This window comes from Megalops cyprinoides, chromosome 13, assembly GCF_013368585.1.
Source record: "Megalops cyprinoides isolate fMegCyp1 chromosome 13, fMegCyp1.pri, whole genome shotgun sequence".
Lineage (NCBI taxonomy): Eukaryota > Metazoa > Chordata > Actinopteri > Elopiformes > Megalopidae > Megalops > Megalops cyprinoides.
Window position 1 is genome coordinate 4,975,001 of NC_050595.1, and position 5,000 is coordinate 4,980,000.

Genomic DNA, 5,000 nt, shown 5'->3' on the forward strand with positions numbered 1-5,000 from the left:
ATCTCAGCCAAGCGTGCAGCGGTGTCCTGAGAGAGAAGGTTGTGCAGACCGTGATCCAGTTAGCGTGAGGTTTGTCAGACGGGGGAGCCGGAGAAAGGCTTTCCTTCAGAAGGATAATGGCGCTAGCATTCCTCCATGTCATGGCAGAGTGTGAGGTACTCCACTGCAGTGGCACCACAGTTAAATTCACGTTGGGGTTTTTATCCGTTTTTGATGGTTCAGTAATTATATTTGTGTGCGTGTCCAGTTTAAATACATGCTTGTGTTTTGTTGTTGTGTGGATGGCGTGTTTTTATGTTCTGCCATAAACACTATAGAACAAAGGCGTTCTCATGAATTCATGATAAACTTGGCTGTACAGAGCAACAGGTTAAACTGGTTTTGATTCAGGCCTGTGTTGATATTAGCAGGGTGTCAGGGTGACTCTGATTGCGCCTTTATGGAGGCACTCTGGCTGCCTCTGTACAGTACTGAAGGCAAAAGGAGTGCGGTGACTCTGATTTGTACCGGACTCCCTGCTTTTTACTGTGGTGCTGTAATGTGGGGTGGGGTCCAGGGCCTCTCACTGGGGAGATCCACACCGCCGTCATTCCGCCTCATAGATTCATACACCCTGCAGTGCTGTCTGCGTGTGCCTGCAGAAAGCCATCCGTGCTATTTGAGACTAAATCTGCATTTATCTCTGTAACTCTCCTCTCTTTTGTCCCACTAGTACCTTGTTCCTCTCTCTCTCTCCCTCTGTCCTTCCCTGTCTCTCTTTCTCTCCCCCTGTCTTTCTTTTTCCTCTTTCTTTCCCTCTCTCTCTCTCTCTCTCTCTCCCTTTCTCTCTCCCTGTTTCCCCACTCATCCCCTGGCACACCCACGCATTCTTCATCTTGCTGCCTCTCTTTATTCATATCCACGTGTCCCGTTGGACCTTTGCTTTGGTTTTCGACCGTCGCCCATCGCACACATACTGGCTGAGTGGCCTTTTTCCCCCTCCCCCCCCCCCCCCCCCCCGGCTCCTGTTTTCATTGCTTCTGCTGTGTCATCGTCTCCCACCAACCCTGTGGAATTTGCTTTCTCTGTGATCTCTCCTCTTCTGGTCTCTGTGGGTATCTGTGATTCTGGTGTGCTTTTTCCATGCTCTGTGTGTGTGCGCGCGCGTGTGTGCGTGCTTGTGTTGTGCCTCAGTGGTTATTTTCCTTTTGAGTGTGCAGGCATCCTTGCTGCCCCCGTGCCCTTCCCCTGTCGGGCTGGTAGATTGTGACCCTGGCCTGTTGTCAGAGGCCTGGGCCCCCCCATACAGCCCCCAGGCTTCTCTCAGTTCCGCAGTGCTCTCGTCTTCTCTCTTTACGATCGAGAATACTCGTCCTGCTTTCCCTTTCTCTCTCTCACACGCACGTCCACGTCTGTCTTTCCTTTATATCAATTTAAACTGTTTCTCTAACACTCTACTCTTTCTTCCTCTCTCTCTCTCTCTCTCTCTCTCCCCCTCTCTCTTTCCCACTCTATCCTCTCTCTCCCCCTCCTCTCCCCTTCTCTCTTTCCCACTCTATCCTCTCTCTCTCTTTCTCTCTCTCTCTCTCTCTCCCACTCTCCCTCTCTCTCTCTCTCTCTCTGTCCATATGGTGGTCGAGCACGGCATTTCACCCCCCCCCCCTAGTCTCAGAGTTCAGCGCGGCCAAAAGGGTCAGGGGTCAAACCCTGTCCTGCCTTTGGTGCAACTCGAGGGTTTGGTTCAGAGTACTGATATGGTTTTGTCTGCACACAGGGAAAAAAAAAAACCAGCGAAATGGCCTAGTTAGCGCATACATTTGCAACGCTATAGTTGTGCTGAGAGCCTGTAAGGAAACCATTAGCAAGCTTTCCCTGGGATGCAGGAAAATGCTGGTGGCGAAGCGAATCCCTAATTATGTAACAGCCAGAATGATGCATCTCTCTACTCCATGCCACGATGATAAAGAGAAGCACATTTTTCTCAGTGTAGAAAGGGGTTTTTTTGTGCAGAAAATGACATTAATGAAACCTCCCGTAAGACATCAGACCACACTCCACTAGTACAGATCAGCCTGTTTTCCAGCCTGTACGACCCATGCATTGCTTTATACCATATGTTGTCTTTTGAGTCCAAATTTTCCCTGGTATTGAGAAGTGACCTTGTTTGGTACGGGGAGTTCATTGCCAGTAGACACTGTAGTTATGTATGATTTAATGCTTCCCAAAATGTAGAACCGTATGCCGTCTGAGATGGAAAAATGATTTGATCCATTGATTTGAGTTTGTGCCTACATGGGTGCATGTTTGTGCAGTGGTGGGGCGCAGAGAGGCATCATCTGGCAGGAAGGAGGCTGCGAGCAGGGGTGAGGGGAAAGCCGGATTACTGCTGTAACGGGGAGAGGGGGGCCGCATTTAGCAGGAAGGAGGTTGTGAGGAAGTGTGGAGGATGAGGCGGTGCTCTCTCAGCAGGAAGCCACAGTGCAGCTGAGGGAGGCTCTGATTGGCTGCGCACCCGACTGCAGCAGCTGAGCGATGGAGACGGAACTGCATGGGGGGAGCGTGGGGCTGGATTTGGCAGGAAGGAGGCCCAGCAGAGGCTGGGAATGGGAGGCACATTTTGCCAGGAAGGACAGTGAGGGGAAAAAAAGGCCTGTGTTTGTGGCCTGATTGATGAACCGTGCTCTGTGTGGGGGGAGTAGCTAGGCCTGTGTTTAAGGCTTGAATTATGTGTTGTATTAGGTCGGGGAGGAGAGGGCTGTATTTGCGGCTGCAGTAAGTGCCTGCCCTGGAATTTGAATATCTATTTAAGATTGTTGTGCTGCTGCTGTCGTCCTGCTGCGACTTGGGTGGGTGAATATGTGCGGTGCACTCGTTTGCTGTCTGTTTCACTTACTACTGAATCTTAATTTATTTTTTTTTTCCCTCTTCATTTTGTCATGCAGCAGTTGCTCTGGTATCTGAAAAACTGAAGCAGACTGATCTTTCAGAGATTTCTGGACTGGCTCAAACCGCCCGCGCCGCGAGCGCTGCCTTCATCTCTGCCGTTGGGTTTGGCTGTGTGATAATTGCGTCTCTCCTCCCAGCCTCGTTGGAAAGCTTGTGCATCAGTTCACCTCTGCTGTCTGTATGGAAGCCGCCGAGCTTCTCTGGAAAGCTGTGCAGCCGGCCTGCGTGCTGTGAGCTGCTTTGGGGATGTGCGGGTTGGCACGGGGGTTCGGGGTTTGGCGTAAACGAGTGACGGTGGCAGGGAAGGACACTGCCGCAGGACAGTGACACAGAGGAGACTGCAAGGGCCCGTGTCCCGCTGCTGACCTTAGCATCCTCGCGTCGCTAACGCCGGTAGCCTCTGCCTGAGCACAGCACAGCCGTGAGTGCGGGCTCTCACAGGATGAGACGCAAGCGGATATATGTACAGATATCTGTGCTTACGCACGGATCACACACACTTCATTACAGGCTGCCTCTCTGAGCCTCTGAGACCCACTCACACACACACACGCGGGCAGACACACATCAGTGAGTCCCACAGCCATCCCCACATCAGGGACCTCCTCGGTACCCCCCCCCCTCCTGGGAAATCCAAGCTTCCCCAGGGGAAAAGCATGCATTTGCCGTGCTCTGTTTGCCTTCTGCTTTAGTAACGTAATGTTCCCATGGTTTAAAAAAGGCTGTATACTGTAACTGTGTGGGTGTGTATATGTATGTGAATCTAAAATATATATTTTTTGGACTAATATTGAGTGATTCATCTAATGCCTACTGACACAAACGGTGTTGCTGGCTGTACAGTATTGTTGGCAAAGCTCTTCAGTCTAACTTTGATGCCTCAGCCCTCCAGAAATACTAATTTGTTATTTTCAGGCATCATGTGGAATGTGGTTCCATTCTGCAAAATGAATGTCTCCTTTTATCTTAGGATTCGTTTGCTCGTTTGCCAGATAAATCATTATTCCCTTTCTTCCCTGCCTGCAGGGCTGCCTCTCAGAAAATATCAACCGCTTGCTTCTTAATGCAGTTTGCATGGTTTATCGAACATCGCTGCAAATGTAGTGTTTGCTGTTGGTTCTGTGGACGTGACAGAGGAGCAGATGCTGCTGTGTTTCAGTTGCAGTGCATGCGGTCTGGCGCTTAGGATTCTGGGTAATTGTTCCCGGTCCATCCCCACTCTCCTTCCACTCGACTCCACTGTGGGCTTGGCTGCTTGTCTTCTCCTGTATTATTCAGACTGGTGTGTTTGTTGGCTGATGAGAGGCTGAGGCAGGCTGAGGCAGACGTTCTGCCGGGAGAGCAGGTGACGCCTGGGTTTGAAGTGTCCTGTCCGGTTTCTGTGGAGCTGCCTCCTTTAACAGCGAGGCTCCTGCCCTGCTCTTTCGGGGGCGTTTGGGGTGTCGCCAGGCTGAAGGTCAGCGCTCGTCAGGAGGAGACCGGTTCGGTTTGGCGGACCCGCGCGCCGCGGCAGGAGCTCGATCTCTCTGCTCGGCAGAGGCGACCCGGCTCTTTCATTTCCTCTCTCACTGTGACACCGTATCCTGTGGCTGCTTCCTGTCTGCGCTTCCTTCATTTCCTGTTTGCAGGCCGGCCGTGGCCCGCTGGAGAGCGCTGCTGCTGGAGGAATCGCCTCTGCTCTGCACACCCTCTGAGTGGTGTGTCTGTGTGTGTGTGTGTGTGTGTGTGTGTGTGTGTGTCTGTGTGTGTCTGTGTGTGTCTGTGTGTGTCTGTGTGTGTCTGTGTGTGTCTGTGTGTGTGTCTGTGTGTGTGTCTGTGTGTGTGTCTGTGTTTGTGTTTGTGTTTGTGTATGTGTGTGTGTGTGTGTGTGTGTGTGTGTGTGTGTAAATGTGTGTGCGCCCGCCAGCATGCATGTCCTGGAATGTGCTTTCATCAATGTCAGAGCAGGACTCAGGATGACCCAGCAGCTGAGAACAAAGGTGGGGGTGTGACTGACGGGTAGGAAAGCCCCCCCTGCCGGGCTGCAGTCCCCTCCTCCCAGTGCTGACCCAAATTCTCCTCTCCCTCCAGCCAGT

General features: G+C 51.9%; 1 protein-coding gene across 1 annotated transcript in view; it reads left to right on the forward strand.

Moving 5' to 3' along the window:
* Window positions 1-5,000, forward strand: part of ankrd11 (ankyrin repeat domain 11) — a 99,738-nt gene that overhangs the window by 74,992 nt on the left and 19,746 nt on the right. The window lies entirely within an intron of this gene.